This window comes from Bufo bufo, chromosome 2 (assembly GCF_905171765.1).
Source record: "Bufo bufo chromosome 2, aBufBuf1.1, whole genome shotgun sequence".
Lineage (NCBI taxonomy): Eukaryota > Metazoa > Chordata > Amphibia > Anura > Bufonidae > Bufo > Bufo bufo.
Window position 1 is genome coordinate 580,996,693 of NC_053390.1, and position 13,472 is coordinate 581,010,164.

General features: G+C 42.3%; 1 non-coding gene across 1 annotated transcript; it reads left to right on the forward strand.

The window, feature by feature from the left end:
* The first annotated feature begins 6,478 nt into the window (after positions 1-6,478).
* LOC120992686 lies at positions 6,479-6,564 on the forward strand. The gene has a single exon (XR_005777078.1). It is a non-coding gene; the product is annotated as a small nucleolar RNA SNORD71 (small nucleolar RNA).
* The last annotated feature ends 6,908 nt before the right edge of the window (positions 6,565-13,472 follow it).

The window sequence follows — 13,472 nt, forward strand, 5'->3', positions numbered from 1 at the left end:
GCGCCTACAGTTCCCGAGGTACGGCGGTGATCGGAACCATACATGACGTACCGGTACGTCATGTGTCCTTAAGTACCAGGACATCATGACGTACCGGTACGTCATGTGTCCTGAAGAGGTTAATGCTGTTTCCAAACCATTTTGATGGGGTTTTCATCAATTTCTAACCTTTTTTTTGTGAATCAGACACCCTCTCTTCTTCAAAGCAGTGGGTGCCTGGTTTGATGCTCGGGTCTCCCATTGACTTTCATTGTATTAAATTATATTCGAGCACCCTCAGTATTTAGCCGAGCACTGCAATTTGCCGAGCATAGCGATGCTCGAGCCGAACAGCAGTTCGGCCAAGCATGCTCGCTCAACACTAGAATTGACTAATGTAAGCAAAAGACAATGATTTAATCGTGAAGGATGAATATAAATATCTCTATAATCTCCACCCAATGGTGGCAACATTTTATGCCTTCCTTAAAGTCCACAAAAACAGTGAACCAGTTCCAGGTAGACCAATAGTATTAGACAATCAGAACCTATCTGAAGGGATTAGCAATTTTCATTTGTCTAAACATTGCTATCATACCTCAAGGACACCAATGATGTAGTTATGAGACTCCAGGACACCCAAGTTATCTTATCAACAATGTTAGCATGCCTTGATGTAGAGGCCCTGTATACGAGTATCAGACATAATTGGGAAGAAAGGCAGAGAAGCACTAGCTTGCTACTAAGGGTACACAGTATCATAGGCACAATAATTTTGTTTCTACACTGCTACGTTCATACATAGCCATCAGGAGAAAAGGAAAGATAGGGTTGACGTGGCTATCAGTGAAAGGATCATATCCATGTGGGGCATGTACATTTTGTAAGCATATGGTACCAACCAAGTAGTTTGAAAATCTAGTAGATGGAAAACAGTATTCAATCAAGTACTATATTAATTGTTAAACTACTGGAGTTGTATATGTAGCAAGTCTAAAGTTCTATGTCTGTAAGATGGTACAAGAACTCAGAAGACGTATCTCGAGTAGTATTAATACAAAAGCAGACACCCCAATCTCAAAAGAGATATGAGGGACATCAAGGGATTTTGGGGTGTCAGTCATTTATAGCTAGGTCCTAGACAAGGCAACATAGACAAATTATTATTGCAGGAAGAAACCAGATGTATTTAGCTCCTGTAGAGTCTAAATCTGTATGGACGTAATGAGGGATTTACTTTTTCTTCTTTTCTGTTTGTTATCAGTCACATGTAATTACCAACTAATCATTTGAGAAAATACATAGGGAGAAATTAGAGAGGAGGGAGACCGCAGAAGAGGACCACGCGTCTGCAAAGGTAATGTATTTATGACATAGGAGATTCACCTAGTGAAAGAAAAACAACTCCCCTAATGAAAGGATTACAATTGAACCCGTGGAGGTTTAGTTCAAAAAGCCAATTGATATACTTACCTGTTTGGGACTTATGTAGAGTGGGGAGATCTGGGTCTTCTCCTAATGGAAAAGAGAATGAAAAATGAGTAAAAAGAAAACATAAAATAGGATGTTGGGATTCGAGACTGTATCCTATGGAGAATGAAAAATTATCTGCGGTCAGAATGACATACCTACATACCTGTGAACATAAAATGAGAAAAATATTTGTGTAAATTAAGTGATATGAGGCTTGATGGAATAAGCTAAGATGTAGATATTATGCAATAAGTCTAATGAAACTATGAGCAGTTGACAGTGACTTCATGAGATAACTGATGTGAAGACATCCTTCTGACAACACTGTGGATATAGGCTTACCATAACTGTATAGGAGCAGAGACTAAACTAAAAGACATGTGCAGGGGAGATGTTCGTAATAGTATAGAAGCTGAGACTATGTTGAAAAACATGTGCAGGGAAGATGTCGGTTAGCAGCGGAGACTATGTCCCAAAGCCTGTGCAGTGCGGCTCCAAGATATATGCACAGTAGTTCTAAGAGCACGTAAGTGAAAGACCAAGTCCGTTGACATGCGTCAGAGCACAATACTCCTCTGTAGGGTAGGATCACAGCCTAGTGTCTCAAGACCCATCCCAGGGGTTAGACGGCAGTTCACTCCCAGTGAATCATAATCAACAAGAGGAAGTAAGTTACATGCTGGAAAGAGAGGAAGCCTTTAATAGGCTGAAAGGTTCATAATGTCAGTAAAGAAAGTTCATAAAAAGTGGTCCCTGCCCATACAGTGCTAGCTGCCCATACCCTTGAAGACGCCAGTGAGCTGGCAAAACATGTCAGGAACAGAGCCTGAAATTGTTTTAAAACAGCAGAAATGCACTGTAGGGACAGAATGACAATATGAGAAATACGTTCTGAAGTAAGTGGGGTTGCAGCAGCCTAATAGGAAGATTGTGTATGAACAGTGCGTTTCTGGTTTTAACCTCTTCAGGACACTGCCATTTTTCAACTTAAAGGGAACCTGTCACCAGGATTTTGTGTATAGAGCTGAGGACATGGGTTGCTAGATGGCCGCTAGCACATCCGCAATACCCAGTCCCCATAGCTCTGTGTGCTTTTATTGTGTAAAAAAAACCGATTTGATACATATGCAAATTAACCTGAGATGAGTCCTAAACGTGACTCATCTCAGGGACAGGACTCATCTCAGGTTAATTTGCATATGTATCAAATCACCTCCCATTGTTTTTAAATTGTTGGAACAAAAGTGATGTTTTAAAGTGATTATAAATAGGCAAATGTAAATAAGTGATAGTAAACAAAATACAGTGCAAATACCACACATTTGGCCGCAGGTCAGTTGTATTTGCTTATTTTGTCTGACGGCGAATGTACCGAACTCCTGTCTGCTAATCGTCTCTGATACTCCGCCACCTGCCCTAACCTTAGCCTGTTTCCCGTATTAACTTGCTTTCTGCCCTGACCTTGGACTTGTTTCTTGGATACGCTTGAACTCTACCTGCCCTGGCCTCGACCTGTCTCCTTACTATAAATATTGCCTGGCTCCTTGGTGCTTCACACTGGGGTCTCTGAACCCTGTGGTCATCTGCCAACTTCACCAGGAGTATCTCAAGAGGCAGCAGTCTATTGATCACATCCCTTTATGGAGGTTAAAGGATGAAGACCAGGGGACCATCAGAATAACAGCCTTAGGAATAGCCCAAAGTAAAAATGGTTAGTTGGTGCAGTGGTTCCACACCCACTGCCTGCTACATTCTGTGTCAGTTATACAGCAATTATACTGGACCCTGCCCAATAATATAGTGCACTTTTAGTGGATGACTGTGTGATTATTGGCTGTTTTTCTTCATAAAATGGGTTAAAATATCATCTGGCAAAATGAAGAGGGGCAATGGACAGGTTAATGTAAGATGAAACTCTCGTGCCACCTCATATCCCAGTGGGAATGCGGGTGACTGCAGTACAAGTAGCAGCAGCAACAGCACTGTCAGCATGAGCAATCTGGCAAGTAGCAGCAGGCCACAGCTGTCCTTCCCCTCTTGTAGGCAATGGATTATAATTGCAGAGGAAGCAATATTGTGGACTCAATGAATTGCTCATCTGATTCACAGCAGGATGATGTTGATGTGCTCAGCACATTCCTCATGCTCCTTCTGCATAGAAGTTAACTGTCTTTTATGTCAATACTGTCTTCACAGACCCCTGCTATTAAGGTGACTTCTCCTAAGTGACAACGGCCTGGGTGCTAAGGAAGATATTCCAGATAGTGTTCTAGTAGCAGGGATGATGACAATGATTGCATGTTAGACACAACCTAGGAACTGTATCACAGAGTAAGGGAGGTGAAGACATCAGAGGAGGAAGGTAGTGGTGGCGGCAATAAAGAGTGGAGCTGATGTATGGCCAAAACATCCAACAATACTGCCAGATCTGCTTCTACTCAGCTTGGAAGCAAATGATGCTACTGCTGTTGTTGGTTTAGAGTCAAAAGCTGTTAGATCTAGAGCAATCTTGGGTGGTGGCTCTTTGCAGGCATCTTCCATATGGGAGTTTTTTCCTACACTGCTGGCTGACAAAACCATCTTAGTGTGCGAGCTCTGCAGGCAGAGAACAAGACATGGCACAAATGTTACCACCGGCTACCATTTGTTTGTCGGTAACTAGTGTTAAGCGAATCGAAGTGACACAAATTGACTTCCATCTGAATTTTGGGGAAAATTTCATTAGCCACAAATCCGAACTTCCTTGTGCTTTGTGGTAACGAATAATCTTTTCCCTAAAATGGCGGCTACACATGTTACAAAATCAAAGTAAGAAGCCTAGGAACCCGATATGACTAATAATGCCGTGCAGCCAGCCAATCAGCAGATAGCCATCCCCGTGATGTCAGAGCTCTATATAAGTCTTATCGCGCCCGTCCACTTTTTTTATTTTATTTTTATAAACCTTTATTGTATTTTTCCAATCATTTACAATTTTTCAATAAATAACATTTTTACATCCATATCCAAATTATTCATATTCAATTTTACATATATGTAGATATTACCCCACCCCCCTCCGTTGCGCGCCGTTGTTGAGAAAAAAAAAAGGAAAAATAAATATCCCTCCTCTCTTCCACCTCCTCAATCTCCCCATCCTCCCAATTCCCCCACATCTTCCCCCCGACGCCACTCATTTTTTACTTAACCATTTCTGCCATAACCTAGCGAATCTATTTTTTTTCTTATTACCTATCAAATGGAATTCCTCCCTGACAAGCGAGACTCTGACGGACCCTTCCTATTCTTTAACCGTGGGAGCAACACTCCCCCCCAACATTTCCTGGCCTGGAATAGAAGTTTAGAGGATATCTCTCGATGTTGGGGGACTTCCATTCCATCCATTACCCCCAAAATACAATTTTCAAATTGCCTTGGCACTTTAAACTAGTGGTATTCCTCTATTTTTTCATAAACATTTTCCCAGTACTCTTGGATTTTTACACATGTCCATAACACATGTATATCGTCTACTCCTATCTCCCTACATTTTGGGCACCTAAACTCTTTAAACTTGTAACACTTCATTAACATCTTAGGAGAGTAATAAAGTCGATACAGTATATTAAATTGAATAATTCTATGAAAGAAATTCCTTGATTTTTTGCCTGTATGGCCAGATCCCAAAAGTCTCCACGTTGGATATCTAAATCCGACCATTTGTTCATTAAACTCTCCACTGCTCTTCTCTTGGTCTTTTGGTGTAACAAGCATTGATATATTCTTGAAACGAGTTTCTTCCCTGGTGTTAATTTAGTAATATTGACTAAAGGCTGCGGTAGGGCATTTATTTGTGTACCTTTTCCTATCGTCTTATTCAGTACCTGTTTTAATTGAAAGTGAAAAAACCTCAGCTCTGTATTTTTCAGATGACAATTATCTTTAAGTTTTTCATAAGGAATTATATCCCCTTCTTCCCATACCTGGCCTAATTTATATATTCCATGTTTCCACCAAATTTTTTGTTCAATCAATTTGAATTCTGTGAGATAAATATTATCCCACAGCAGTGCAGTTTCTAGGTAAAATTTCTCTCAGGGCGAGTGTCAAAAAAACTCCCCCCCCCCAAAAAAAACTGCTCGATAAAATCATATCAGAAGAGTACTTGCAACCGTCTCACCATATACAGTACAGACCAAAAGTTTGGACACACCTTCTCATTCAAAGAGTTTTCTTTATTTTCATGACTATGAAGGCATCAAAACTATGAATTAACACATGTGGAATTATATACATAACAAACAAGTGTGAAACAACTGAAAATATGTCATATTCTAGGTTCTTCAAAGTAGCCACCTTTTGCTTTGATTACTGCTTTGCACACTCTTGGCATTCTGTTGATGAGCTTCAAGAGGCAGCCTATCAGAGGAACAGGGAGGGGACACACCTCTCCCTGCCCTGCCGCATTACAGACATTTGTATCACCGTCCTGAGGACGGCGATACAGATGAGATGACTTTGGAGATGAGTGAGCGCTCATCTCCTGCTGTGCCCTGCCGGCGCCCCCCTTCTGACAGCGCCCTGGGCGGCTGCCCAGCCCGCCCGACCCAAGAAACGGCCCTGTCCCACTGTATAGTATCAAGATGGAAACCACTCTGGGACCACAAATCTCTTACCACCTTCCAGGTTTTTACCATCAAGTCAATTAATGCTTTCCTGTTGCGTCAATATACCTGCTTCCAATATTTGAAAAATATAACATTTCTCCAATCTTTTATTAATCCCTGCTATTAAATTCTTATATCTTTGCGTGTTACCCCATATTATCATATTTTTTATATAACCAGAGATGTAATAAAGTTCCAAATCTGGTACTGATAATCCGCCCTCCTTCTCCTGGATACACATTATTTGTGCCTTTATCCTTGTTTTTTTCCCGCGCCATATTAAATCCGTTAATAAACTGGTTATTAATTTAAAATATCTTTTAGGGATCGCCACCGGTGTATTTTCAAGGCTGCCCCCATGCCGTGCGGTCCTCCTGCTGTGTGTGATGGCGGCGGCTCCATTCCTGAGCCGCCGCCATCAGCAGAGAGTGTCAGCTCTATGCTGACACTCTGCTGTAACCCCATAGATGCCGCGGCAGTGGCATCCATGGGGTTAATAGAGGGAGGGGGCTCCCTCTCTCCACCATCGGGGCTGCCACCTATAGGGCATCTGATTGTATTATACTTTGCAATGCAAGAGCATTGCAAAGTATATAACAGCCATCAGCCCCACTTGATCTTCAAGATCCAAGAGGGACTTGATAAAAAAAAAGTAAAAATAATAAAAGTAAAAATAAATAAATAAATAAAAATGTAAAATTAAAAAAATAAATAGCCTTTTCCTATAAAAAACAAACAAAAAAACCAACTACACATATTAGGTATCACCGCGTCCGTAACGATCGTCTATATAAATATATCACATGATAGACCCCGTCCGATAAACACCATAAAAAAAACTGTAAAAAAAGCCATTTTTGTCACCTTACATCACAAAAAGTGCAACAGCAAGCGATCAAAAAGGCTTATGACCCCCAAAATAGTACCAATGAAACCGTCACCTCATCCCGCCAAAAATGATACCCTATTTAAGACAATCGCCCAAAAAATAAAAAAGCTATGGCTCTCAGACTATGGAGACACTAAAACATCATTTTTTTGGTTTCAGAAATGCTATTATTGTGTAAAACTTAAATAAATAAGAAAAAGTATACATATTAGGTATTGCCACATCCGCAACGATCTGCTCTATAAAACTGTCACATGACCTAACCCCTCAGATAAACGCTGTAAAAATAAATAAATAAAAACTGTTCCAAAACAGCAAATTTTTTGGTCACCTTGCCCCCTAAAGTGCAATAATGAATGATCAAAAAATCCTATGTACCCAAAAATGGTACCAATAAAAACCTCAACTCTTTCTGCAAAAAACGAGCCCCAGCACAAGACGATCGGCAGAAAAATAAAAAACATATGGCGTTCAGAAAATGGACACACAAAAATATAATTTCTTTTTCAAAATTGCTTTATTTTGTAAAACTGAAACAAACAAACAAAGAAAGTAGACATATTTGATATCATTGCGTCCGTAACAACCTGCTCTATAAAAATAGCACATGATCTACCCTGTCAGATGAATCTTGTAAAAAAAAAAAACACTGTGCCATTTTTCAGTTACCTTGCCTCACAAAAAATTTAATATAGAGCAATTAAAAATCATATGTACCCCAAAATAGTACCAATAAAACTGGCACCTTATCCCCTAGTTTCCAAAATAGGGTCACTTTTTGGGAGTTTCTACTGTAAGGGTGCATCAGGGGGGCTTTAAATGGGACATGGCATCTAAAACCAGTTTAGCAAAATCTGCCTTCCAAAAACCATACAGCGTTCCTTTCCTTCTGCGCCCTGCCGTGCGCCCTTACATCAGTTTACGACCACATGTGGGGTGTTTCTGTAAACCGCAGAATCAGGGTAATAAATATTGAGTTTTGTTTGGCTGTTAACCCTCAATGTGTTAAAGAAAAAAATGTAATAAAATGGAAAATCTGGCAAAAAAGTGAAATTTAGAAATTTCATCTCCATTTTCCTTTAATTCTTGTCGAACACCTAAAGGGTTAACAAAGTTTGTAAAATCAGTTTTGAGTAAATTGAGGGGTGTAGTTTCTACAATGGGGTCATTTATGGGGGGTTTCCACTATGTAAGCCCCACAAAGTGACTTCAAACCTGAACTGGTCCTTAAAAAGTGGGTTTTGGAAATTTTCTTAAAACTTTTAAGAATTGCTTCTAAACTTCTAAGCCTTCTAACGTCCTAAAAAAAATAAAATGACATTTCCAAAATGATGCCAACATAAAGTAGACATATGGGAAATGTTAAGTTATAAATATTTTATTAGGTATGACTTTCTGTTTTAGAAGCAGAGAAATTGAACGATTTTTTTTTATAAATAAAGGTGAAATATATTGACTCAAACTTATGACTATCATGAAGTACAATGTGTCATGAGAAAAAAATCTCAGAATGGCTTGGATAAATAAAAGTGTTCCAAAGCAATTACCACATAAAGTGACGCACGTCAGATTTGTAAATTTTGACCTGGACACTGGGGCATCAATGACCCTTGGTCATGAAAGGGTTAAAGGGGTTCTACCACTTCGTTTTCACATAATTAGCTTTCAGACACTAGCGATCCGCTAGTGTCTGCTCTACCAAACAATCCTAATATAATGGCTTATTGTGCAGCCGTTTCGCTAAAAAACTAACTTATATTGATATGCTAATGAGCCTCTAGGTGCTATGGGGGCGTCATTAGCACCTAGAGGCTCGGTCTACCTTCACAAAATGCCGCCGCCCAGCGCGACCCTCCAGCCCGCCCATCTCCTCTGGAATGCGATCCTCCCTGCATGCGCCGTGCGCGTCTGTCTTTGGCGCATGCGCAGTGAATGTCTGACTGCTTTCTGCACAGACATCTCCACTGCGCCTGTTCCTCGGAGCACTATGATGTCATCGGCGCAGGTGGAGTGGAGATGTCTGTGCAGAAAGCGGTCAGATATTCACTGCGCATGCGCCGAAGACAGACGCGCACGGCGGATGCGCGAGAATTCGTCCGCTGGCTCACAGGGAGGATCGCATTCCGGAGGAGATGGGTGGGCTGGAGGGACGCGCTGGGCGGCAGCATTTTGTGAAGGTAGACCGAGCCTCTAGGTGCTAATGACGCCCCCATAGCACCTAGAGGCTCATTAGCATATCAATATAAGTTGTTTTTCAGCAAAACGGCTGCACAATAAGCTATTATATTAGGATTGTTTGGTAGAGCAGACACTAGTGGATCGCTAGTGTCTGAAAGCTAATTATGTGAAAACGAAGTGGTAGAAACCCTTTAAGCAACTTAACTTCCAGCAACCCCGATCTAAAATTATTCAGAGGGTCAATCGGGACACAAGCTGATTTAGAGGCCTGCATATTTACCAAACTGTTCAAAAACCTGAAAAATCCTAGAAAGTGATCCATGTGAGCTGAGCATAGGGACTGACGTGCCAAGCACTAGGGACAGTGTTAACACAATTTTTAATTGCAGAATATTGGATAGGGACAGTGCAGGGACATCATAGGGAGAGTTTTTAGACACTATAGGGGGAGTATAGGGAGAATGCAAGGAACAGTGCAATTGCCCTGTGTATCTTTTTCACCTTGTTCACCTGCTGCGCCATTCATTCTTAATCTGTTCTGTTATACATAGACTTACTGTGTATCAGACTCATTGTCAACAGGCGGTCTAATATATAGGCACAGTTATCTAGTTCATCTGCTGGGCCATTTATACTTAATGTGTTCTGTTATACATAGACTTACTGTGTATCAGACTCATTGTCAACAGGCGGTCTAATATATAGGCACAGTTATCTAGTTCATCTGCTGGGCCATTTATACTTAATGTGTTCTGTTATACATAGACTTACTGTGTATCAGACTCATTGTCAACAGGCGGTCTAATATATAGGCACAGTTATCTAGTTCATCTGCTGCGCTATTCATACTTAATCTGGTCATTTATACATACACTTTCTGTACGTCAGACTGAGCATCAACAAGTGGTCTAATATATAGCAGTGTTTATCTAGTTCATATGCTGTGCCATTCATACTTAAAGGGAACATGTCACCAGTTTTATGGTGTCCTAACTAAGGGCAACATAAATAAGTGACTGATTCTCTTAGCAAAATGCTGGGTCACTTTCTTTAATTGACCCAGTCAATCTGCCAACATCTTGTATTGAAAAGCTCCAGCTCATAATGATGAGTCCTGAATATTCATGAGCTCCTGACTCTTCCCGCCTACCTGCTGCTGATTGACCGTTATTTTCTATATGAATCAGCAGCAGGTGGGCAGGGGAGTGGCTATAGCTCTGAATTAAATAAACGCTGGACTCAATGACATCACGCTGGACTCAAATCAGCTCATTAGCATGCGGCATGTGGCATCTTTGTGTGTATATTATGAGATAACCATCGGTCACACCAGTAAGTGAATACATCTAAGGCACTTTTTAGTAATTAATGATTGTATATAATTAGTTAGATTATAATCAAATATCCACATGACAGGTTCCCTTTAATCTGTTCTGCTTTAGATAGAGACATTGATTCATAGACAAGCAATTCTATTAGGCCCTGATTTATAAATTGGGGTGAGACACCTGTCTCTTTCTACTGTTTGTGGCACGTCCACATTAATTGATAGATAAGCAATTCTATTAGATTCTGATTTACAAACTGCGGTGATTCACCTGTCTCATTCTACTGTTTATGGCATGTCCACCTTGATTAACCACCTCCGGACCGCCTAACGCAGGATCGCGTTCCGGAGGTGGCAGCGCTGCGCACAGTCACGCATATATGCGTCATCTCGCGAGACGCGAGACTTCCTGTGAACGCGCGCACACAGGCGCGCGCGCTCACAGGAACGGAAGGTAAGAGAGTTGATCTCCAGCCTGCCAGCGGCGATCGTTCGCTGGCAGGCTGGAGATGTGTTTTTTTTAACCCCTAACAGGTATATTAGACGCTGTTTTGATAACCGCGTCTAATATACCTGCTACCTGGTCCTCTGGTGGTCCCCTTTGTTTGGATCGACCACCAGAGGACACAGGTAGCTCAGTAAAGTAGCACCAAGCACCACTACACTACACTACACCCCCCCCGTCACTTATTAACCCCTTATTAGCCCCTGAACACCCCTGATCACCCCATATAGACTCCCTGATCACCCCCCTGTCATTGATGACCCCCTGTCATTGATCAACCCCCTGTAAAGCTCCATTCAGACGTCCGCATGATTTTTACGGATCCACTGATAGATGGATCGGATCCGCAAAACGCATCCGGACGTCTGAATGAAGCCTTACAAGGGCGTGATCAATGACTGTGGTGATCACCCCATATAGACTCCCTGATCACCCCCCTGTCATTGATTACCCCCCTGTCATTGATTACCCCCCTGTAAAGCTCCATTCAGACGTCCGCATGATTTTTACGGATCCACTGATAGATGGATCGGATCCGCAAAACGCATCCGGACGTCTGAATGAAGCCTTACAGGGGCATGATCAATGACTGTGGTGATCACCCCATATAGACTCCATGATCACCCCCCTGTAAAGCTCCATTCAGATGTCCGCATGATTTTTACGGATGCACTGATAGATGGATCGGATCCGCAAAACGCATCCGGACGTCTGAATGAAGCCTTACAGGGGCGTGATCAATGACTGTGGTGATCACCCCCCTGTCATTGATCACCCCCCTGTCATTGATTACCCCCCTGTCATTGATTACCCCCCTGTAAAGCTCCATTCAGACGTCCGCATGATTTTTACGGATCCACTGATAGATGGATCGGATCCGCAAAACGCATCCGGACGTCTGAATGAAGCCTTACAGGGGCGTGATCAATGACTGTGGTGATCACCCCATATAGACTCCCTGATCACCCCCCTGTCATTGATTACCCCCCTGTAAAGCTCCATTCAGACGTCCGCATGATTTTTACGGATCCACTGATAGATGGATCGGATCAGCAAAACGCATCCGGACGTCTGAATGAAGCCTTACAGGGGCGTGATCAATGACTGTGGTGATCACCCCATATAGACTCCCTGATCACCCCCCTGTCATTGATTACCCCCCTGTAAAGCTCCATTCAGATGTCCGCATGATTTTTACGGATGCACTGATAGATGGATCGGATCCGCAAAACGCATCCGGACGTCTGAATGAAGCCTTACAGGGGCATGATCAATGACTGTGGTTATCACCCCATATAGACTCCCTGATCACCCCCCTGTCATTGATTACCCCCCTGTAAAGCTCCATTCAGACGTCCGCATGATTTTTACGGATCCACTGATAGATGGATCGGATCCGCAAAACGCATCCGGACGTCTGAATGAAGCCTTACAGGGGCGTGATCAATGACTGTGGTGATCACCCCATATAGACTCCCTGATCACCCCCCTGTCATTGATCACCCCCCTGTCATTGATTACCCCCCTGTCATTGATCAACCCCCTGTAAAGCTCCATTCAGATGTCCGCATGATTTTTACGGATGCACTGATAGATGGATCGGATCCGCAAAACGCATCCGGACGTCTGAATGAAGCCTTACAGGGGCGTGATCAATGACTGTGGTGATCACCCCATATAGACTCCCTGATCACCCCCCTGTCATTGATTACCCCCCTGTAAAGCTCCATTCAGACGTCCGCATGATTTTTACGGATGCACTGATAGATGGATCGGATCCGCAAAACGCATCCGGACGTCTGAATGAAGCCTTACAGGGGCATGATCAATGACTGTGGTTATCACCCCATATAGACTCCCTGATCACCCCCCTGTCATTGATCACCACCCCTGTCATTGATCACTCCCCCTGTCATTGATCACCCCCCTGTTATTGATCACCCCCCTGTAAGGCTCCATTCAGACATTTTTTTGGCCCAAGTTAGCGGAATTATATATTTTTTTTCTTACAAAGTCTCATATTCCACTAACTTGTGTCAAAAAATAAAATCTCACATGAACTCAACATACCCCTCACGGAATCCAAATGCGTAAAATTTTTTAGACATTTATATGCCAGACTTCTTCTCACGCTTTAGGGCCCCTAGAATGCCAGGGCAGTATAAATACCCCACATATGACCCCATTTCGGAAAGAAGACACCCCCAGGTATTCCGTGAGGGGCATATTGAGTCCATGAAAGATTGAAATTTTTGTCCCAAGTTAGCGGAAAGGGAGACTTTGTGAGAAAAAAATTAAAAATATCAATTTCCGCTAACTTGTGCCAAAAAAAAAAATTTCTATGAACTCGCCATGCCCCTCATTGAATACCTTGGGGTGTCTTCTTTCCAAAATGGGGTCACATGTGGGGTATTTATACTGCCCTGGCATTCTAGGGGCCCCAAAGCGTGAGAAGAAGTCTGGTATCCAAATGTC